Below are 24018 nucleotides of genomic sequence, written 5' to 3' on the forward strand. Positions count from 1 at the left end.
GATGGTGTAGTAGGGGTGGAATGGAATTATTTCTGGGTCTGATGGGATGCCTGTGGGGTTATTGGATCCAGTCTTGTGTAAAAATAGAAGGTGGACTAATACTAGGGCTGATACTAGGAAGGGTAGTAGGAAATGGAAGGTGAAGAATCGGGTTAGGGTAGCTTTGTCTACAGAGAAGCCACCTCAGATTCATTGGACGAGGTCTGTCCCAATATAGGGGTAGCGGAGAGGAGATTGGTAATGACCATGGCTCCTCAGAAGGATATCTGTCCTCATGGTAGTACATAGCCTATGAATGTGGTGTCTATGACTGTGAGGAGGAGGAGAATGCCAATGTTTCATGTCTCTGAGTATGTATAGGACCCATAGTAAAGTTCTTGGCCTACATGTAGATAGAGCCAGATAAAGAATATGGATGCTCCGTTGGCGTGAAGATAACAGAGCATTCAGCCATAGTTGACGTCTTGGCAGATATGGGTTACGGAGTTGAATGCAATGGCTGTATTGAATGTGTAATGTATGGCTAGGAATAATCCTATTAGGATTTGTAGGGCTAAGCATACTTCTAAAAGAGAGCCAAAGTTTCATCATGAGGATAGGCTGGAGGGAGTGGGGAGGTCTACAAGAGAGTTGTTGATTATTTTGGGGAGAGGATAGGTTTTTCGAATGTTGGTCATTATTGTTCTTATAGTTGAAATACAATGGTGGCTTTTCATGTCATTGGTCATGGGTGTAACTGTGTAAGCATAATGGCAGCATATGTTGTGTTTGTTTTGAGTAGTATTTTTGTATTGAGTTTCATTGGAGTTTCTTCAAAGAGAAATCGGAGAGTTTCCTCTCCGATTTATGGAGGATTGGGTTTAATTGTGAGTGGGGGTGCGGGCTGTGGGATTGTAATAAATTTTAATGGGTGTTTTGGGGATTAATGGTAATTTTTATTTATTTGGGAGGAATATTGGTGGTGTTTGGGTATACTACAGTGATGGCTATGGAGCAGTATCCAGAGGTTTGGGTCTCTAATAAAATGGTGTTGGGGGCTTTTATTGTGAATGTATTTATAGAATTTATTTTTGTTGTGTTAAAGGATATAGAGTTGGAGGCTGTTTTTAAGTTTAATGGGTTAGGGGATTGAGTTGCTTGTGATGTGGGGGAGGCGGGTTCTGTTGGGAAGGAGATAACTGGTGTCAGAGGCTTATATAGTTATGGGGTATGGTTGGAAGTGAAAAGGTAACTAAAAATAATAGGAAATACAGTTTGATTAATCCCTTTTGGCTTGAGACTAGATTTGAGGTTTTTAGTTGGAGAAAGGAAATTGATTTGGGGAGAAGGGTTTTGAGTCAGGTGAGGTCTAGTAGTAGAGATGTGGATTTTTGGCTAAGGGTTAGGTTTGTTATTGGTGGAAGCTGGTGTATAATAGTTGGGAAATAGCTGAGGAGATTGGAGAATTTGAATAGGTTGGATGGAGATTTGAGTTTTAAGTTTAGTGCTGCTAGGTTGAGTTCTAGGGCTAGAATAAATCCAGCCAGAGTTACAGCCAGTGCTATGACTTTAAGGCAAGTGGGTACGGTTATTGGATGGATAGTTGTTGGGGGAATATTTTTTGAGATTAGGAATCCAGCAAAGATGCTTCCAATAAGGAGATGTTTATTGGTGTTGAGTAGGAGGGGGCTATTTTCATTAATTAGGATTAGGGTGGGGATGCAGGGTTGTCCTAGTAGTGCGAAAAAGATAATTTGGGTGCTATATATGGCCGTAAGGGTGGTGGCAATTAGAGTTATGAAGAGGGCTCAGGCATTGTTGTAGGAAGTGTTGGCTGCTTCAATGATTAGGTCTTTGGAGTAAAAGCCTGTTAAGAAGGGGGTGCCTGTTAATGCCAGGCTTCCTACTGTTATAGCTGTTGTGGTGAAGGGTATTGTTTTGAATAGACCTCCTATGATCCTGAGCATATGAAAAGTATAGCTTTGAAAAAGGGGTGTGTACAGATGTGTAGGAATGCTAGTGTGCTTGGTTAATCCCAGTAGTTACTATTATTGGTCCTAGTTGACTTGAAGTGGAAAATGCAATGATTTTTTTAATGTTATTTTGGGTGAGTGCACATACTGCTGTGAATAGGGTAGTGATGGCTCCCAAGCATAGGGTTGCTGTTTGAATTATAGTATTATTTTCTATTAGGGAGTAGAATTGAATCAAGAGGAAGATGCTGGCTACAAATACTGTATTTGAGTGGAGTAGGGCTGATACGGGGGTTGGGCCTTTTATGGCGGAGGGAAGCCAAGGGTGTAGCCCGAATTGGGCTGATTTACCTACTGCAGCGAGGAGTAGGCCTGCTAGGGGGAGGGAAGGGGTGAGTGGGTTAAGTAGGAAGATTTTTTGGAGCTCTCATGTGTTGAAGTTGGTAAGGAATCATGCTATGGGCAGGATAAAGTCAATGTCTCCAATACGATTATAAAGGATTGCTTATAGGGCTGCTGTGTTGGTGTCTTCCCGGCCATACCATCAGCCAATAAGTAAAAAGGATATAATTTCTACTCCTTCTCAGCCAATAAATAGTTGGAAGAGGCTATTAGCTGTTACTAGAATTAATATTGTAATTAAAAATATCAAGAGGTATTTGAAGAATCGGTTGATGTTTGGGTATGAGCGTATGTATCATATTGAGAATTCTAGGATGGACCAGGTTACAAATAGAGCTACTGGCATGAACAGCATTGAGAAGAAATCTAGTTTAAGGCTGAGGGATAGTTTTAGGGTATGTAGGGTAATTCAGTGCCAGTTGGAGATTATCACTTCCTGGCCGGAGTAAATAAATATAGTGGTGGGGATAATACTGAGAAGGAAGGAGTAGGAGACTATGGTTTTTATGTAGTGGGGGTAATTGGGGTGATTTTGGGTATTTAGTGTCGCTGTTAGAATGGGTAGAGTTAAAACAACTAGGGATATGATTATAGCAGAGAAAAATAGGTTTATTACTTTTATTTGGAGTTGCACCAATTTTTTGGTTCCTAAGACCAACAGATAACTTCTATCCTTTAAAAGTGCGGAGAAGCCATACTGTTAGCTACAGGGGCATAGAGTTAGCAGTTCTTGCCTGCTTTTCCGATAAGTAAGAAGTTTTAGTTTCTATTGTCAGATTCACAATCTAATGTTTTTATTAAACTATACTTAGAGTATGGTACTCCTAGGATGATCTTGGGGTTGATAGAAAGTAGTAGGAGGGGGAGAATATGCATGGTTATGAGGGTGTTTTCTCATGTGTAGGAGGGCAGGATGTTGTTAATGTGAGGGGTGTAATTGCCCTGTTGGGTTATGATTAATATGTATAGGGAATATAAAGCTGTGATAATGATGTTTAGTCCTAGGAAAATAAGGGAGAGGTTGGATCAAGAGAATATTGATATTACTACAAATAGTTCTCCAATTAGGTTAATAGTTGGTGGCAGGGCAGGTTAGTAAGGCTTGCTAGCAGTCATCAGGCTGCTATTAGGGGTAGGAGGGTTTGCAGGCCTCGGGCTAGGATTATTGTTCAGCTATGGATTCATTCGTAGTTTGAGTTAACTAGACAGAAGAGTATGGAGGAGGTTAGGCCATGTGCAATTATTAGTGCTGTTGCTCCTATAAAGCTTCAGGGAGTTTGGGTAAGGATAGCTACAATAACTATAGCTATGTGGCTTACTGAGGAGTAGGCAATGAGAGATTTGAGGTCCGTTTGGTGTAGACAGATAGAGCTAGTTATGATTATTCCTCATAGGGAGAGCATTATGAAGGGGTAAGCTATGAATTTGATTAGTGGGCTGAATCCACATGCAACTACAGCAAAAATTACAGCTAAACTATAAAACAAGTATTACCCAGATTCATCAGAAAATTGAGCTGTATGGAAGTCTGGCAACCAACAATTCAAAGAAACCACATTCATCCAGAAGGCTACATTTTCTACAACAGGCCATGCTACTAAGACAGAGAGTGAAAGCAGCTCTACCTAATACACAGAAACAAACACAGGAAGGCTGCCAAATTGAGGAGACAAAGCAATATGGCCCAAATGAAAAAACAGAACAAAACTCCAGGAAAAGAACTAAGTAAAATGGAAATAAGAAACCTATAAGATGCAAGTTCAAAACACTGGTTATCACAGTGCTCAAGGAACTCATTGGGTAATACAACAACATAAAAAAGACCCAGGCAGAAATGAAGGTTACACTAAGTGAAATAAAGAAAAATCCACAGGAAACCAACAATGGAGGGAATGAAGCTGGAAGTCAAATAAAAAATTTGAAACATAAGGAAAGGAAATAATTCAAACAGAACAGCAAGAAAGAAAAAGAACTTTTAAAAAATAAGAATAGAATAAAGAACTTCTGGGACATTTCCAAACATAACAACATCTGAACCATAGGGGTTCCAGAAGAAGAGGAAGAGCAAGGAATTGAAAACTTATTTGAAAAAATAATGAAAGGAAACTTCCCTAATTTGGTGAAAGATATAGACCTGCAAGTCCAGGAAGCAAAGAGAGTCCCAAACAGGTTGGACCCAAAGATGACCACACCAAGAAACATCATAATTAAAATACCAAAGGTTAAACATATAGAGAGAATCTTAAAAGCAATAAGAGAAAAGCAGAGAATTAACTTCAAAAGAGTTCCCATAAGGCTTTCAGCTGATTTCTGAAAAGATATTTTGCAGGCTAGAAGGGACTGGCGAGAAGTATTGAAAGTGATGAAAAGCAAGGATGTAAAACCTAGATTACTCTGTCCAGCAAAGCTATCATTTAGAATGGAAGGGCAGATAAAGTGTTTCCCAGACAAGATAAAACTAACAAGAGTTCATCATCACAAAGGAAAGTCAGTGAAATGTTCTCATAGCACATGCATTGCTTTGAAACATGTAATAAAAAGCCTGGGATATAGTATTTTTATATAAAACCAAGGATATATATAATTTTATTTTATTTATTTTGAAAGATTTTGTTCACTTATTTTTAGAGAGAGAGGAAGGGAAAGAGGAGAGGGAGAGAAACATCAATGTTAGAGAGAAACATTGATCCATTGCCTCTCATACATGCTCTGACCTGGGACCAAACCTCAACTCAGGCATGTGCACTGATTGGGAACAAACCAGTGACTTTTCTGCAACTGAGCCACACCATTCAGGAATGATTTTTAATAATAATTAAAAACTTATGTATTTATATGTACATTTTAATGTATAAATACTCATATAATAATAATAATCATATACATCCGAAGATATATAGAGACTAGACATGGAGTTTGTATTTTCTTAAAAAAATATTTTAGTGCTCCAAAACCAAGTAATGAAAAAAAAATTTAGAATGCATTTTTCCCATCAGTTTCTTCTTTTGCTCTAGTTTAGACCTAAATAACATTTTAATCACTCATATCAATATCACATTTCTAGTGATGAAACTTCTAGGATGATCATGTCATTAGTTTCACTGATAAAAACAATGTACAACAGAAATATACTCTCATAAATAAAAAAACCCTGTAGATATTGTCAGCTATTTTTTAAGAATGCTATATTTTATAGAGTACATATCTGGATATTTGCTTATTATTTCTGGTTAATATTCAAATCTCTTGCTGATTTCATTTAACAATTTAATAGTCCTTTCTCATCACTTCCTGGCAGAGAATTATTAATGATCCTATCACTGATAGGAGAGAGCTCTGTTTAAGAAAGTAAAATATGAGTGACAGTGAAATAGTGGCAAGTTACAGTGAGCCATGACTGAATAAAGAAAGGGTGTAAGGTACCCAAAGAGCAAACACCAAGTGAACATATGATTGGTCCTTTCCCACCATCATGAGAAGTGGAGTGTTCTGAAAAATGCTATATGTTTATGTATTGATTTATTAAGCATGAAAAGGGATGTGAGGGGGTAGTAAAGGGTAAAGGGGGTCAAATATATGGGGACAGAAGGTTTGACTTTGGGTGGTGGGCATACAATGCAATATGAAGATGATGTATCATAGAATTGTGTTCTTAAAACCTACATAATTTTATTAACCAATGTTTCCCCAATAAATGTAATTTAAAAAAGAATGAGAACCATTTCCTATGAGTTTTTTCATAACTATAAAAATAGGTGTGACATAATTAAGGATTATTAGTAAAACTGCTTAATAGAATTCCAAGAGAAATATTAAACCCATATTTTACCCATATTTTTCTAGGTTTAAATGAAAAAGAAACAGAGGCTGATGATGTAGGAATATTATTAGAAAATCCAAGAAGAAAGCAAAATCAGAAATAATGAAATGAGAAATATTTTTTAAAAATTAATATTCTGAAGAGAACTATTTTTTTTCTTTTTTTAAAGGAACATTATTAAAATGCCAAGGGTGGAGACAGAAAAAAAATAACAAATTTAAAGTGAAAAACATCTGAAAGGCAGTTTGTAACTACACAGGGACTAATATGTATGTGTATGTGCCTACATGTACATACATTCAAACACACACACATTAAGATTTATGTATCTAGCTAACGTAAGAATGTGTCATAATGATCATCTATCTACCTGACTTCAAAAACTGAATTTTACCTTAAAATTATATATACAACTATAATTCCATAATACTTTTTTTTAGTTTTGTTACTGGGGGAAGACCTGAGTCAGTAACCCCCACAGTTTTTGCCTCACTTGCAAGAAATGAATTCAAGTGGGAAACAATACATAAAGTAGAAATGAGATAGCAAGTTTATATATGAAACACAGGCAGGCACCTGGGCAATCTGAATGCCTCACTTGTAGAGGAAATAATGTTGTTAGTAGGTTTGTTAGTAAGTCTGTTTCATACACTTGAGCCGAGGCTACAAGTGGGCAGTCAGCTAATCTGAGTGTGCTGACTATTGGGGTTCAGGGGTTACATGCTTCAGTCAGCTTCTAGGTTCTCTCCCCCTCTCCTTTTGAAATCTTAGGAATAACGTACAGCTACAAATAGTTTCTTTCTCTGCTTGTAAAGGCTCTTTGTCTTAGTGAAATTGCTACAGAGGCTCCCTTTGACAGCACAGAGTCTCAAGGACTCCCCTTCTCCTGCGCTATCTTTGTTTGTGATGTTTGGAGCACATAGTGATTTTATTAAATCAGGCTCAGGACTGCTGAATCAATGGGTTAAGACGTGTCTCCCTCCTCCTCCCTGCATTAGTTTACTAACTATGCTAGTTAATATTCCCCCTCAAGCATGTGGAGTCCAATCTTTGGGGACTTTGGGGGATGACTGCTCTGGCTAATTCCTATTATAAAAGGGACATTGGTATTTCTTTGGTTTCCATCTGCTTGCTAACTATTAGTCCAAGGAGGTGGAGGGAGGGAAGTGCCTGTCCATGGATTCATGATAGATGTCTGGAGCCTGGGCTCCCTGGGGTTGACAGTAATTGTTGTTTCCTGGAGGCAACAAATTTGACAACAAGGTGAGTGGAGTGGAGGGCTTGGGACTTTATCTGATAAGTGTTAAATTTAACAGAGATAGGAGAATTCCTCTTCTGAGTGAGGAGGCTGAGCATATTGACAGGCTGGGAGAAAGAGTGTCAGAAATACGAGAAAGACAGTTATATTAAAGCCTAGTTGTTGTGTCACCTGTAACAGACTTTCATTTCTTGAAGAGGAATTTGAGGTTCCCTGCTGGCTTATAGAAGTACATAATATTGTCCTGCTGTTCTGGAGGCTCCTGAGTAGAGGGGTCAGACATTCAGGGACTAAGAGAAAAGAATGTGTAAAGTAATACCCATCATAGAGGCAACCCAAAAGAAGAGTGCAATTCCTGATTATAGGCTTTCCTGCTACTCCTAGGATGGTGCAAGGATGTGAGGAGAGGGATCGGAGAAGGAAGTAAGGACAGAGTAGGTGACCCCAGTATCTAGTAAGAAAGTTACTGCCCCACCTGTCACATCCTTGCATACCCTAGTCTCTAGTCCAGTAACGGTGCCCTTTTCAGCTGGGGCCAACTGGGGCAGGCAGCTTCTGTACTGACTTACTATTTTCAAGGCAGTCATGGCCTCAGGCCTGGGGGTCCTTTGGCCTAAGGAACAAAGTACCACCCTGTGGCCTGCCGTCTTGCACTTACAGAATGGTGCCTGAGGTGGCTTGCATGGTTTGGACATTCCTTGTCCCGGTGCCCCACCTTTTGACATATATGACACTTGGTGTCCTTGGTAGTGAACCTGGAAGGGCTAGTGGTATGTGGCTGTCCCACAAGAGCAGCTAGGACATTCAGGTCTAACCTCCTCCCTGGCCTTTCTCTTTTTCTCAGTTGTAGGAGACTGTATTGGCTGTGGTTAACATTGCATTTAAGGAAACTCCACGTTCCTGGAAAAGCTTCTGGAGCTTTCTTTTAATTTTAGAGGCAGGCTGAGTTAGACACTTATCTTTCATTGACCTGGCCTTCACAGGATTTTAAATCTAGGTTGGTGTGCTTGATTAGTGCCTCACTTAGCCTTTCTAAAAATGTGGTGACATTCTCATCCAGGCCTTGGTTGACAGAATTAATGGCCTTTTGTCCACTGGCCTTGAGACCCACTTTAATGCAAATTAGAAAGTGATTTCTTTCCCATTTTTGGGAGGAGTTGCTGTAATACCATTCAGGGGCTGCCAGTGGAACTGCTGACTTTCCCATGGGGTTTTTGCTGTCAGGTGTAAGTTGTTAGCAAACTTCCTGGCTTCTTTATTACCTTTTCCTGCTCAATTTCTGATAAGATATCCCCGAGATAATCATAGTGTCCTTCCAGGTTAACTTGTAGGCTAAGGTAAGGTGTTGGAATGCATCTATGTATTTATCTGGATTATTGAAGTAGCTTCCTAAGTCTGCCTTAATTTGTTTAAGTACTACCAAAGAGAAGGGCTGATGTGCTAGCTAAGGGCCACACATCAACCATATACGCTTAGCTGGTGGAGAGGGCCTAGGGCTAGAAGGTGTGAAGGTTGCTAATTTGAGTTGGAGGTTCAGCATATGATGGTAATGATGAAAATGCTGAGGGCACCTCTTTTAAGAGAGTTTTTCCTAAAGATGTCCAGAGAGTTTTTCTGGACATCTATCATGAATCCATGGACAGGCACTTCCCTCCCTCCACTTCCTTGGACTAATAGTTAGCAGCTGGGTGGAAACCAAAGGACTACCAATGCCCCTTTTATAATAGGAATTAGCCAGAGCAGTCATCCCCCAAAGTCCAAAAGATTGGGCTCCACGTGCTTGAGGGGTGGATGGGGAGATGCCTATGGTATGGCAACTAGATGGCACTGTGGTAAGAGTTGGCTTACATCTGGAGCACAGGTGCCCTCTGCCTGGTAAATAGAGAATGCCTGCACAAATGGGATTTCTGGCTCCCTGTGCAGGCATTTGCAAAAGTCATCAAGTTGGGATTTGGTACTGTGATTTAAGATTTCATGTAGTATCCAGGATTCCCTGTCAGCTAACTGATACTGAGGCCAAGCAGTATTATAAAGGAACACCAGTCTTTCTTCTTCAGTATTCAGGGGTGAAACTGTGACCAGCTGGAAAGGATATGCCCAGTTGGGGCCCGCCTGGAGTGGACTCCTGATTTCCCATCTGAAGGAAGAAACACCAAGAGATTAAAGAGCCCAATGTCCCAGGGTGTGATCTGAGAAGCTCAGATCACAGAACCCAAGATCCCACACATCCAGAACAGACATCTCTGTTATGGACGGATGTAGAACAAGGAGTTCAGTCCCCATCTGGAAGGAGGGAACACCAGAAGGCTAGACAGCCCAGCATCCTGGGTTGTAGCCTGAGAGATTGTTGTTCCAGGACCTAAGACCCAGCGTATCCAGAAGGGTCACTTCCACTATGGATGGGTCCTTCCAAGGAATGAAAACATTTGCCCCTACCTTTCTACAGCCAATGAGAAAGAGTTCAATGATCAGTGGGATCTCCATAGTTTAATAGTCATTTTTGAGCATTTGATGGGTTAAGCTGAGGGGCAGGTGAGAAGGTAAGGTTGGAATATAAGGAAATGCTAGTGGTCTAGGGTGTGGTTCCAGTCTTAGGGTATCCCTCCTTGTCTGCAGGAATAGCACTGTCCCTCTGATGTCAGTTGTAGTCTGGGCACTTGTTGTCCCAGAGATGGCATAGAGCTTAAAACTACAACTGACAAGTGAGCCTTGTGTTGCCACTGGGTGGTAGCTTTTTGCTTTCCGGCTGCCCTGCTTTGACTGTAAAAACACTGAAAGGTATTTCTACTAGTTTCTTAGTGAGGGCCTGGGGTCCTAAGGCTAGCTTTTATACCTGATGTCTACCTGGGGTTGCCTGCTGGATGAAATGTATCCACAGCAATGATCTGCCCTCTGCAGACTTAGGGTTAATGTTAGTGTACTTTTGTAAAGTTCTAGTTAATTGTCCCTGGAAATGGACAGGATTTTTATCCCCTCTTGCCCTTCATCAGTCTTAATTTGATTGATCTACTTAGGGGCATAATCTGGAATTGTGCCCTGGATGATATGTGCAATGTTGAGTATGATGACCAGCTAATTTATCAGTATAAACCCTGGTCTATCATTTTTGTGCTTTTTAATCTTTTTAAAATCTACATTGCAGCAGTGGGAGAGAACAATATGTAACTTACTCCAACTTAGGTCACAAATCAGTGATTACATTGCAATTGACAAAGGAATTTGTTTCTATAACAATATTTTTAATTAATCAATTTGTTTCCCACTGTTTAATTGTACCCGATGATTCTGCTGGGAAATAACAATTTGTTTTGGAAAGTCAAAGAGCGTGTTTGGCCTTATTTGTCACTAAAATTATTACTTTGCCACTTTTCTATCTGCCTTTTCTACCTTATTCCTAGACTTCCTCACTCCCATTTGCCTCCTGAGTTTCCTACTCCTGTGTCCTTTCTTCCTGTATGTCTCTTGCATTCTTTCTCTCCCTTTTCACTCCCTTAATTCCCCCTCATTTCGCTCCTTCTTCCCACATGTCCTTTTCCAGCTTGCACAGAACCTCTGCAACATATGCAACTCTTCTGCAACTTCCCTAGTTCCCTTCTGCAAGACACAGCATTCTAAAATAACCATCAGAATTATCAATTAAAGTGTATTAGAACTTTGTAGTCTTTCGGAGATTTTTATGTAATTCTTTTATTTGACAAAGCATTCTATGTATTTTAAATACATTAAATAAGCCTGATTAGTCCAAATTTTATTTTTATAAGAAGAAAGGATAAATCCTTGAGATATTTCAGGGGCCCTTTGAAATACTTTGAAGCCTTTTTAGGTGTTAAAATTTAAACCTGGAAAGCTTGCCAAACATTCTTGCCCTAAGGACTGGCATGCTGTATCCACATAGGTTGACAAATATCCATTCTTAGGATTGAGAGAGATGAATTTTCTTTAAAAACTAAGCATTCGATTAATACTTTGCTTTTTAGGTAGATACAAGAAAAACTTTCCCCATTTATCATACTGAAAAGAAACAACCACATTTCATATTACCTTATTTATATAATTCCCTTTCAAGATTTTTCTTTTTATAAACCCTCTACAATTTGTATAGACTTCCTGAGATATACACAGTCCTTCTTTGTTTCTTTTTAATTCATCCAGAAATAAAACAGTTATTTTCCCCATTGGAAGATATAAACAGTGCTCAAAAGTGAGTTTTATTATCCAGTGACCTTGACATCTGCAAGGGAGCTGGAAAAGAAGGGAGGATATAAGGTTTGGGTGACCTTCAGCTGCTTCAGTTTTAAAAGTACCAGCTTTTCTCTTGTACATTGAAGGAGGGAGAGTTATTGCTTCTGGGGACAGTGAAACAAAGGGAAGACTCAGGGTGGAGGAAGTAACAGGAGAGAGACTGGGTGGGCTGCTTTGGCTCCTTAGAAAAGTTATGGATAGAAAAGGAGTGAGTCAAGGCTGGTCTGTCCTAGTTTACCTGGAAGTCAGAGAAAAAGGGGCCCTAGAGACAGGATCAGGTGGTTAGTCCAGGTCAGTCTTCTGCTGCCCACCACTCCCCAACTGCAAGTCTCCTAAGGTCCCTTAAAATTTAAGATGAAACAAAAGGTGTATGTCTGAGAAGGGGCCCAGCTTTTTCTTAAGAGGGAGAGAAGGCAAAACATTCACCTGGCAAATACAACTCCTTGGGGAAGAGATGCAGCAGGCTTACAGCATGTCAATGATCCAAACTTATTGTTCTCTGACCATGATTTAGTAACAGAAAAGACTAGGCATTTTGAGTAGTGGGTCAAAATGCACTGTTTTCTGAGAGAGACTCCCAAAGGCCTTTATACCTTTGGTCATCCTCAGCTCTCTTACATGTCTGGGTTTCTCCCCTGGGTCATCTAAAACAGTCAGTGGTCTTGAAGTGCTGGGTGATATACCCTTATTTTGTATGTCCTCAGATGAGCCAAAGTTACATTACAGGGATGTGACTTCCCTGTGAGTCCCCTGCAGGTCTTAGGGATTAACCCCAGACACCTCTGCAAGGCCCCCACTCACCTAGGAATGCTGGGGAACTTGGACCAGAGGGATGATGTGCCTCTTTAGTCTTTAGAGCCCAGGCAAACCTAAACAATCGTTTTGTCTTATCTTTGTTTGGGCCTCCAAAGACAGACCTAGCATATCTGCATACCCCTCCTCCACAGCACTGCTGCATCTCCTTTTGCTCTGAAGGTGAAACAGGCGATAAAACATTGCTGGTGAAACCATTTACTCACTGCTTTCTGTGCTGCTGAAAACAAAGGGTAGGATCTGAGTCGGATCTGAGTCACTGAGCCAAAATATGCTACTGGGGAAAGACCCGAGTCAGCAGTGCACCCATCCTCCGTTTTTGCCTCACTCACAAGATATGAATTCAAGTGAGAGACAACATGTAAAGTGGAAATGAGATAGCAAGTTTACTTATAAAACACACATGAGCACAAAACTACAGACAAGAACCCAGCTAGTCTAAATGGCCCATGTATAGAGCAAATAAATTTGTTAGTAAATTTGTTCTATACATATGAGCCGGGGCTACAAGTGGGCACTCAGCTAATCTGAATGCACTGACTGTTGGGGTTCAGGGGTTATATGCTTTAGTCAGTTTCTAGGTCTCCCTCCTCCTCCTTCTAAATCTTAGGAATAATATACTACAGATGCTTTCATTAACTACAAATGTTTGCTTTTTCAGCTAGTAAAGGTTCTTTATGTTAGTAGTGAAATTGCCACAGAGGCTCCCTTTCCCAGCACAGAGTCTCAAGGACTCCCCTTCTCCTGTGCTATCTTTGTTTGTGATGTTTGGAGCTCCCAGAGCTTTTACTGGACCGGGCTCAGGACTGCTGAGTCAATGGGGTAGACACGTCTCCTTCTTCATCCGTGATTTGTTAACTGACCATCCTACCTAACAGTTTAAAGCCAAGATATTAAAAATATAAATCAAATGGGTTGTTTTCCACCATTAAATTAAATTCCTATAATTGATATCCACTTTAATGAACTATTATTTAAGCAAAAGGCTGAATCAGAAAGCAGTCTTAAGAAACAAGGATTAGACATACAGTATTATGAAACTATCATACTATAAGAATTAATATATCCAATAAAAAGATTTCATTTATTCCATAAGAAGTTATAAATTCATATATTTGTTTTAATACATTTATATTATTTATATATTACTATGGATATTATTATAAATTTAATATGTCTCATATTTTAGGTTTATTAATATAAGTATATTTTATAGCTCTTGAATAATTTCCCAACAGTTAATGAAAAGAGATTTGAACTTACCAGTTTCACATAGTATTTCAACCATTTTCCCCAATCTTTTCTGGAACTTAATAGGTTCCTTGATAAATTGTAGGCAAGAGTTCTAAATGTAAGAGGAAGTGTATGCTAGATTCTTTTTGGATAACTTTATATACATTACCTATTTATTTCTTAAACTCTTTTATCAGGCAGTTATCATGTGCTCTATTTTACACAGAAGTCCAAGGCTTTTAAAAATTAAGCATCTTTCTCAAGTTCATCCCCTTGTACATCATTTTTTTTAAAAAGTAGCTACTATGAACCAGGCTAAATGTTGTGGTCACAGCAGCAAATATTGTGGAATTGATGCACCCTCTTGATGCAAAATGAAGGAAACTGGGGCCTGATTTTAATTAAGAGAAGCAGAGAAGAATCTCTAATAAAGTCCCATTAACTTGAGATCAAAGGATACTTGATTAGTGGAAGAAATAGACCTGAGTGAGAAAGAGCTTGACAATTTTAGAAATTGAAGGGAAGCCAATGAGGCTGATCAGGCAAACAAGGAGACAAGTGCCCCATTTGTAATCGGATAACTCAGAGTCCTTGGAAATAATTTTTAATTTTTTTTCTGTTTACAGGAAAACCACTGGTGGCATTTAAGCCCAGGTTTGACATGTCAAATGTATACTTACTTTAACAGATCATCTCAGTGCTGTTGAATAAATGAATTAGAAGATGCAGTTAAAATAATCTGAGTGAGAGATGGTGGTGCCTTGAGTCTCATGGTGAGGAGACTTGTGAAAGATGTAGTTTGGAGGCACAGTAGACTGGATTTGATGGTGGATTCTATGTTGTAGGATAAGAAAGAAGACAATTTCTCAATTTCTTCCTTTCAATGCTAGGACAAGAGAAACTAGATAGATGGAGGTGCCAAAATTTCAAATGGAATAAAAGATCAGAAAGAGTATTCAACTGAAGTATTTTAATTTTCAGAATATGTCAGATAAGTAATGCCTGAAGCCAAGAGGGGAGATACAGGTGACAAAATAAATAAAAAATAAATTAAAAATAAGAATGTTATCAACAAATGGGTTCAGAGGTGGATAAGGCATTCTGAAATCATGTGGCTAATTATTGCAGATTTACATTTAATTCTTGTCTTCTCTAACTCCTAAGCATAAATTCTTAATCACTGAGCTGTGGAACCAGGCAGGCACACTTTTATGCAACCCAAAAAATCACCTTAATCACCACATCCATTTTCATGAGCTACCGTGTAATAAGCACCATGTGATTCATTTATTACATGCATGTCATTTCTAATCATTCCTCTAATTCTGCAAGTGGTTATTAGTTTCATTTTACAGAAGAAAACAAAAATGAGGTTTAGAGAGTTAAAACTTATTCTAGTTGTCATTTTTATAACATTTCTCTACACATTTCATTAGTGTTCCTGTGACTCCCCTCAGCTTATAAAGAGCAGAATCATTAGTAAAAAATGTTTCTGTAAGCCTTGGGAGGAAATGTATATATTTATTTTATAGTTAAGTTGATAGTCTAAAGAATTTCACTGAGGAGTAATTAAACTTGTTTTTGGAATAACATGTTAATATACATAGAATCATGTCCAAATGTTTAAAAACATTTACTTCACTATGCCCACTCCAGTGACTCATTTAACCAAGTTTCATCCCATGCACTACATGGTTGTGGGTTGAATTCACAGTCAGGGCATATACTTAGGTTATGGGTTCTTCGATCCCTGGTCAAAGTGGGTAGGAGAAATAACTGATGTTTCACACATCAATGTTTCTCTCCCCCCACCCACTCCCCACTTCTTCTATCCCTAAAATCAATAATAAAATATCCCTTGTTGAGGATTTAAAAGTATATAAACATTAAAATATTGACTTAATTGTATATTTACTTAGTTGTATGATTCTCATGATGGAATCAGCTATAATGTCAAGATACCATGCTATTTACTATTAGTAATGTACATCACAGGTATGCATGACTGCTCCACTACTACAGCTGTCTGTCTCCAAAATTAAAATGAAAGTTTTGCCAGCAATTTATGTCCACCATCATTGAAATAGATTCACCTTTCCCCTGAGTGCAACACTGTGCAGTTGCTCCTGTAATGTCAGGGCATTTCAGGCACTTAGTGCTAAATGATGACAGTGTCACCAGAAAAAAATCTCAGACACAGAATAGCACAGCTAGAGCAGCTATTTTCTTCTCAACTACAATTACTTTGCTCTCAGAACCAATATAATCATTTTAGCAGGTCCATTTATTCCATGTACTCAGGTTGTAAATGTGTATCAATGTGTATATGAACATAAACACATAAAATATACTCCATGTCAACAGACAGTTTTGGTTCCTTCAGATATAAAAAAAAATTGTCCCTAAAATAAATTAAAGTGTTTGTAACAAACTTCTCAAGCTTACAGAAATGAACAATGGTGGAAACAAAAAAGTAAAAAACAAAGGCACTATTTGTGGGAATGTAGACTGGTGCAGCCACTGTGGAAAACAGTATGGAATTTCCTCAGAAAACTAAAAATGGAACTGCCTTTTGACCCAGCAATTCCACTGGTGGGGTTGTATCCCAAGGACCCTGAAACACAAATCCAAAAGAATCTATGCACCCCAATGTTCATAGCAGCACAATTCACGATTGCCAAGTGCTGGAAGCAACCTAAGTGCCCATCCATAAATGAATGAATCAAAAATCTATGGTACATTAAACAATGGAAGAAGGAGCTCCTACCCTTTGCAACAGCATGGATGGATCTGGAGAGCATTATGCTAAGTGAAATAAACCAGGTGGTGAAAGACAAATACCATATGATTTCACCTTTAAGTGGAACCTAATCAACAAACAAACAAGCAAAATATAATGAGAGACACTGAAATTAAGAACAATCTGACAATAACCAGAGGGGAGATGGGAGAAAATAATGGGAGGAAAGGGGGAAAGGGTTTTGTGGAACAACTAAAGGACACATAGACAAAACCAGGGGTGGGGGTGGCATCAGGGAAGGGAGGTGGGGATGGCTGGAGAGGTGGGGATTGGTGGAGGGTAAATGCAGACAACTGTATTTGAGCAACAATAAAATAATTAAAAAATAAATTAAAAATGCAATATAAAATGAAAAAAACAAAGACAAATAAATACTATTTTGAAAAGACACTGTTAATTTTTTTAAAAACTTAGTATTTTAAAGCTAAGAAATCTTTCAACTATTTTCCTAGTCTATAATTTACAGAATGGCTGCACTAAATTTCCACATGAGTTTATGCTTAATTATTTCATTTACCTATATCACTATGATACATTTTAATTGATAGCTAATGTTATGCACATCTAGGCATATTTTAAGGCAGGAAACAGGTTAAGCTCTAGAGGCAGACTGCTGACTTCAAGTCCTGGCCTCACCATTTCATAGCTGTGGGCCCTCAGACTTAATAACTTAGCCTCTCTGAGCCTCTAACTCATAATTTACATTGATCTTCACAACTTCTCTGTGGAAGAGGCATTACTGGGCCTTTTTCATTCTTCAATTAAATTAGAAAATTGACAGTTCAGGCTTCTGGGTTATGTTCTAATATGTAAAGAGTTTAGAAGTCATCACTCCCTTTCTTATAGTGAGAAAAAGTCAAACAAGTTGTAAGTCAACAATGTTTCTCATCCTTTAGGAAACTAGGCATAGAGCAAAGTGCCATCCCCCAAACTGGAAAGACAGGCAAATACCAAGAATCACACCTTATTAAGTGGACAAAATACTATTGGAGCCAGAAAATGTAGGAAAATTTAAATTGTAATTGATAAATTGCTGGAAGTTTATTGTAGACTAACTTGAGAGTTAAATACTCCTAGGGGCCCAGCCTTAAAAAGGCCACTGGGCACTCATCAGTCATGAGTTTTATCTCCAGGAACCCCATCAGTTTCTTAAAGTAATGATCACCAAAAAAAAAAATCTATTTCCTGCAGTGCGAGGGGGAAAGTAACTATGTTGAAACAAAGCAATGGTATTTTTTTCCTAATTAACAGAGTCCTTCCTAAAGAAACACTACTTTATTAGAGACTAAACAACATAGGGAAATGTAAATACCAACCTCCAGACTCCTTGAAGCTTGCCTCCCCACTTAAGGGCAGAAAGAGAGGAAACCAGAGAAGTATTTGTCAAAGTCACAGATCAGTGGCACATGCTCACTAGAAGGCTCAGACCTAATCAGAGGATTACAGACTGTTTCTATTTCTCCCACAATTTCTCACCATATCAAGTCTCAAATAAAATAACAGTGGATTCCAGGAGAGAATGTCAAGGAACAGACTCTACTTAAGAAGAAATCTGTAGGAAAACCCAAAAATAACATGAAACACAAAAATAAGGAAACTGGAGGGAATAGATACCTTGAACATCTATAGCTACAGCAAACAGTAAATACCATATAAACATTAAAATTCACACTAAAGTTGTTTTTTTTTTACCTATATATGATGTCCAGCTTTGAACAAAAAAAATTGCAAGGCATACTAAAAGATAAAAACAAAACAAAACAAACTAAAACCCTTTTGACAAGACAGAGAAAGCAAAATAACTAGAATCAGATATGCAGATATTTTGGAATTATCAGATTGTGAGTTTAAAATATAATGGAATATATATATATTTGAGGAATACAATGGAATAAAGTAGGCATCTTGCAATATCAGGTGAGTACTGTAAGCAGAAAAGTGGAAATTATAATGAGAATAAAAAGTAAATGCTAAAAATGAAAAAAAAAAACCTATAACAGAAGTGAATCCTCTCTTTGAAGGGCTTATAGATAACTGAACAAAGCCAAAGGGAAAAAAAACAATAATTATGAAGATATGTCATTAGAAAACCTCAAACTAAAAAATCAAACAAAAAATGACTAAATAAATAGAGCAGAGTATCCCAAAACTCTGAGACAGTTTCAAAATGTGTAACCTACATGTAAAGGGAATAACAGAAGAAGGAACAGAGAAAGGGATGATAGAAATATTGAAGTAATAATGGCTGAAAACTTTACAAAGTTAATGACAAACTGAAACTACAGATCCAGGAAGTTTGGAGAACATCAAACAGAATAAATACTAAGAAAAGGTCTGTACCAAAACCTAACACATGCAAACTGCATAAAACTCAAAGAAGAAGAAAAAAATTTTTTAAAATAAGTAAACCAAACCAAACCAAAACACCACATTACTTATAGAGGGACAAGGTTAAGAATTATACCAGACTTCTCTTCAGAAGATATACAAAAAAGAAGACAGTGGAGTAAAATATTTAAGTGCTTTGAATAATGGAAACACTAAACTAAACTTCTGTATCTAGTGAAATTTTCCTTCAAAAGTAAAGGAGTATTCAAGACTTTATCAATGAAACAAAAACTGAGTGATTTATTTCCATTAAACCTGTCATGCAACACATCTTTTAAAAAAGCTTTTTCAGTGAATTCTATATTTAGAAAATTCTATAGAAAAAATTCTATATTTAAAATATTAATGGGGATAAGATATTTGATGATCATAGCTTATTGATTAGTGAAATTAATAACAATGTTAATAAGGTATAGGAGGGAAGAATTGTGAGTACTCTGTTATAAGAAACCTACATTACCCATGAAAATGTGTAGTATAATTAAAAGTAGACAGATTAATTATAATAGTATTTTGCATTCATTAGGGAAACTATTGAAATAATTAAAAATAAAATCTATATTCTAAGAGACAGGAGAAAATGGAATCTTATGAAATGCTCAGCTAAAACAAAAAAAGACGGGAAGGCCAAAGAAAGGAAGACAGCAAGTAGAACAGGCACAAATATGGTAGATATGAACTCAAATATATGAGTATTAGCAATGATTTTAAATGTGAATGAATACATTAAGAGGTAGAGTGTAAAGTGAGTAAAAATCAACAAGACCCAAGATATTTTGACAATTTTTTACAAAACAAACCATACCTTTACCATATGATCTACCAATAATACTCCTAGTGCGTACCTACATTAATTGAAAACTTATTTTTTCAAGATTTTATTTATTTATTTTTAGAGAGGGAATGGAGGGAGGGAGATAGAGAGAGAGAAACATCAATGTGTGGTTGCTGGGGGTTCTGGCCTGCAACCCAGGAATGTACCCTGGCTGGGAATCAAACCTGAAACACTTTGGTTCGCAAGCCCTCTCTCAATCCACTGAGCTACACCAGCCAGGGTGAAAAACTTATTTTGACAGAAAAAAAAACTTCACAGTAGTGTTTATTGCAACTTTATTCATAAAACTTTATTGCCAAAGAAACTTTAAAAAATCAAAATGTCTTTCAGTAGACATTTTAATAGAATGGATCATCAAACTGTGATATGTTCATACTATGAAATATCATTCAGTCAACAAAAAGACTATTAGGCCACAAAAAACATGGAGGAACTTTAAATTCATATTGCTAAGTGAAATAATCCCCTATGGTTACAATTATAATGTGACTTTATACAAGAAAAAATATACGGACATTATAGAGTTCTTTCGTCGCCAAGGGTTTGGGTAGAGAGCTATAGAGATGAATAGGAGGAACATGGGATTTGTAGAACAAAACTATTTTTGTGACACTATAGTAGTGAATACACGATGTAATGTATTTGTCAAAAACCATAGACCTGTACAACAGAGTGAAACTTAACTTGATATAAACTAAGGACTTTAATTAATGATGTGTTCATATTAGTTCATCACTTGTAGCAAAACACCATGCTAATGCAAGACCTTAACAATTGGGGAACGATGTGTGTGGTGAAGTGAAGAAGGTATATTGAATCTCCTGTAATTTATGTTCAACTTTTCTGTAAACCTAAAACTGCTCTACAAAAATAAAGTTTATTAATGTAAAAAGAAGACTAATAACTTAAATTACAAATCTAGTATCTGTCAGAGCCAGGATTTCAGCCAAGTTCTTTTTACCCAAACACTTTTACTTTAAGAAGTCAATATGCAGTACAGAATGTCACTAAGCCACCTAACCCTGCAGCAGTTATGGTCCAAAAAATTATAGTGTAGGTTGTATATACCTGAATGATGCATTCATTATTGTATATAATGTGCTGAAATGCTAAAAAAAATTTTAACAACACTAACATTTGCAGCCCATAAAACCTGCAAATTTAGCTGATTGCTGCAATGTAAACCACCTAGACAGGAGAGGCATAAAAATACTTTCAATTGAGTTTTGTCTATCCATTTAACATAACTTTCTCGTGAAAATCATCTCAAGATAGAATTGATGTATTTATTTGTATAAGATTACATCTGAAGTATCATTTGTTATAAAGCAGTTCCAAGTTTTAAGTTCTGTCTTGGCTTTTTTTGCATTTGGCTGAACTAATGGACGTTGACACAAAATATTCTGCAACTGTTTCCTAAATTGTCTTCTTATTGAATTTTTCCTCCATTTTGATTATTCATACTTTCCAAAAAACCCCTCTTCATACATGTCTAATTGATCTTCACTCTCTTCACTAGAAATATCTTGCTCGGTATCCTAATCTTCTGAACAAACTTCCACATAATCTTCATCTTCTAAATCACTTTTACTTTCATATTTGACTCTGTCATTCCCATCATCAGCCTCAAGTGGCATTCACTAAAGTTCTTCAAAATCCCTTGGATTATCAAACTCATATATTTTTCCAGACATTCTCAACAGTAAATGAAAAAAAAAGTACAATACTGACTAACTTTAGATTCTCAGTATCTCCCAGATACAATTTACTATTAAATATCACACATCCTGACAAAACACATGTTATAACCAGATGGCCTAAACATTATGGCTTAATATTAGTCATGTACAAACATGCAGTTGTCCATGACCTTGAACCTATATCATATACACACACACACACACACACACACACACACACACACACATATATATATATATAAAACAATATTTAAGAATCAACAAAACAAACAAGCAAGCAAGATATAACCAAAGACATTGAAATAAAGAACAAACTGATAGTAATTAGAGGGGAGGTCAGAGGGGATAATGGGGGAAAGTAGAGGAAGAGTCATCAAGGGAAATACATAAAGGACCCATGGACAAAGTCAAAGGGGTAGGGTTGAAGGTGGGAGGCAGGGAGAGATGGGGCAGGGGGGAGTGGTAGGGAGAAAATTGTACTTGAACAACAAAAATAAATAAATAAATACATATATACATAAAATCTTTAAAAAAGAATAATGACTGCTTGTTTGTTATTAGCCATACACAAGGAAAATATTAACAAAATATTAAGAGACATTTAAAAATGTTCTTAAAATAATATATCTGACTGAATAACAAAGTTATTTGAGCATTTTTTAACAGTCCCATATTTTTAAGTATATTGCCCTCAGAAAACAAGAGGATATTATCAGCACTTCAAACTCCATGATTTCACAGATAAAAGTATTTTTGCATTAAAGCCATAAAATGACTTTATGTGTTTGTTATTAACTTGTAGCATGTGACTTATAATCATATCATTCTGTCTTCTGTAAATGAGAACAAATATTTTCAAGAGTTTCATCTGTGTTTGAATTTGTATATCTCACTGGTCCATTGATCACAAATAAAAATAACACACTATATAAAGCAGAGATGATGTTTTTGTCTTGGCAGTACTTCTTATATGTAAAACACTTCCTGCTTTAAAATAGCTATTCAATTTGTTAAATGAGTTTGATTACAGATTAGATAAGCTTAAATTTAATGCAGAAATTACTTGGCTTGTTAAGATAGAATGATATTTTACTCTTGAATTGGACATAATCCATCTAATTCCAATATTCAAGAGTGGGAAAGTCGTGGATAAAAGCAAAGAGGTTGAAGTTATTTGATTAAAAAAATTAAAGAGTGTATTCTTATTTATTTCTAGAGAAAGGAGAAGGGAGGATGAAAGAGAGAGAAACTTTGACTGGATACCCCCAAATGGGGACCTTGGTCACAACTAGGTCGCCTGGGGACCTGTTGCCCTAACTGGGAATCGAACTGGCAATCCCTTGATATGCAGGCTAGCGCTCAGTCCACTGAACCACACCAGCCAGGGTACCAGGTTTGATTTTTATCACTGCAACTGCTTGTTGGTGTCATTTTTTTTTTCTGACAAAATAACAGTTTAACCAACTCAATGCAATGCACCATAGATAGAGAGGGTTAGTCCCAAGCTTCCTTAGACACATTGTGTTCTCTCTCTCACTTTCTCTCTAACTATAGAAATATACAACTGAGTACTCCTTACGGCATATTGAGAAGTGACCAATACTTTAAAAACAGGAAGTTAATGTGTTGGAGTTCACATAAGGGAAAATATTTGTTTGAATAACCTCTAATATTTTTTTCTCTGACCCATAAATGGGAACATTCTTACACATCTATAAACCAGACTTCAAACTTAATGGACATTTGCTGTCCAATTTGGCAAATTATTTATTCAAGTATTTATATTAATTTATTCAACAAGTGTGTGTTATAGTATCTACTGTTTGCTATGCTTTTGGATACGAAATGTCAGTAGGAACAGAAAATAAAATTAGATGAAAATTGACATAAGAAATAAGTCACAAAGCTGAGAATAAATTTGGATTGGAGGAATGAAAGAAATTAAACAGTTGTAGACAAAACATGCTATAAGGCAAAATAACCATTTAATTTTGTTGCCCAGATGAATGAAATTTAATGTATTACAGGAAATTAATATTAGTATAGTTAGGTTCCAGAAGTAATGGTATTAGTTTTAGGTGAGAATTGTAATTTTTGCTTAGCAAACATAATTGATTTTGAGAATCTGAATGACTTTAGGCATATAAAAGGATAATAGTTCCTGTAGAGTAATGATAGGTTAAATTAAATCTTTTTATTCATTCTTATCTATCTTAGTGAATAGTCAAATAACTGACCATTTAAAAGTAGTTTTTGCATGACTATTTCTGTATTCTCAGATTAAATGTACTATTCCAAATATTGTAGTTTTAATCACAATTCAAGCCACTCTTAGAGTCTGCTGACCATAAAAAATGGCATAATCACTGTTTGAACAGTAGTGATTTTGTCATTACTTGCAGAATGACAATAAATATGCAACTTGCTTTTTTTCCAAAGAATAAGTAGGCAACACTCAAATAAGCATCTTTTCCCTTCTGCTTATGTTAGTTCTGCATGAAACAGTTTAAAAGCTTCCAGAACAATACCATGTACACCCTTAACATCAAAACTTCCACCTGCTTGAAGATAAATA

General features: G+C 37.0%; 1 protein-coding gene across 1 annotated transcript in view; it reads left to right on the forward strand.

Moving 5' to 3' along the window:
• SNTG1 (syntrophin gamma 1) overlaps nt 1-24018 on the forward strand; it is a 782410-nt gene that overhangs the window by 322298 nt on the left and 436094 nt on the right. The gene's annotated exons all lie outside the window — the stretch shown is intronic.

This window comes from Phyllostomus hastatus, unplaced genomic scaffold (assembly GCF_019186645.2).
Source record: "Phyllostomus hastatus isolate PE091 unplaced genomic scaffold, TTU_PhHast_1.1 phas_contig_449, whole genome shotgun sequence".
Classification (NCBI taxonomy): domain Eukaryota; kingdom Metazoa; phylum Chordata; class Mammalia; order Chiroptera; family Phyllostomidae; genus Phyllostomus; species Phyllostomus hastatus.